Source organism: Dendropsophus ebraccatus, chromosome 1, assembly GCF_027789765.1.
Source record: "Dendropsophus ebraccatus isolate aDenEbr1 chromosome 1, aDenEbr1.pat, whole genome shotgun sequence".
NCBI lineage: Eukaryota > Metazoa > Chordata > Amphibia > Anura > Hylidae > Dendropsophus > Dendropsophus ebraccatus.
Genome location: NC_091454.1, coordinates 25,697,243 through 25,698,263, shown reverse-complemented (window position 1 = coordinate 25,698,263; position 1,021 = coordinate 25,697,243).

The following is a 1,021-nucleotide window of genomic DNA, read 5'->3' as shown; positions in this document are numbered from 1 at the left end:
TCGAACGACTACCGATTTTGAAGTAACGATGTATTTTTTAGATGGAATGATATATCGTTAGAAAAATCGTTATTGCGATCGTTTTAAGATCGCTTAAGCCCATCTCACATAGGGTAAATCGGTGAAAGACTGTTTACATGAAGCGATCTGGGAATTTTCAGTGAACGACCAACGATGATTTGAGAACTTGTTGAAAGATCAAGCTCATTGCTTGATCGTTCGCTTTGTTTACACGAGCCGATTGTCACTCAATTGCAATCGTTATAAAAACTCGAACGATAATCGCTCCGTGTAAAAGGATCATAAAGGAACTGAGCTGCAGAACCCACACCCAGACTGAGGACAGGAGAGGTGCTGTATCTGGAGGAAAGTGGCCATGTTTTTAGTAGGGTGGGTTCACATTGAGGAAACCGCACGGAGGAGTTCCAGCGGATTCTGTCACTGGCGCATTTCTGCCTGTCCTATAGACTCAATTCTATGGTCGGGCGAATTCCACCTGTGCATAAAATTGAGTCTATGGCACAGGCGGAGATGCGTATGGGTGAGCGACGGAATCCGCCACAACTTCTCAGTGCAGATTCCTCAATGTGAAGCCTGAATTGTAATACCACACTTCACCTGATGACATGGGGTGGCGCTGTTATGGCAATAAAGTAGCTGTTTTTTCTAATCGCGGACAACCCCTTTACATTTTCAAGGCTTTATAAAGCGTTTTTATGCATTTATTTGTTTTATGACATTTTATGCTAATATGGTCTTGGCTTGCAGTTCTTAGTGTAAAGACTATATAGTTTCAGTAATTTTTTTCTAGCCATTGAGTTTAATGGATCTCGTTTAAAAAGTGTGTGTGTGTGTATATATATATATATATAACATATATATATATATTTTACACACACACACACACATTGTTATCTATATTTATACCCTCATACAGTGCACACACAGGCAGCAGCTGTCCCCGGGCCTCCCGCCAGTCTCTGGCAGTGCGCAGCTATTCCGGTAATTACGGCCACAATAG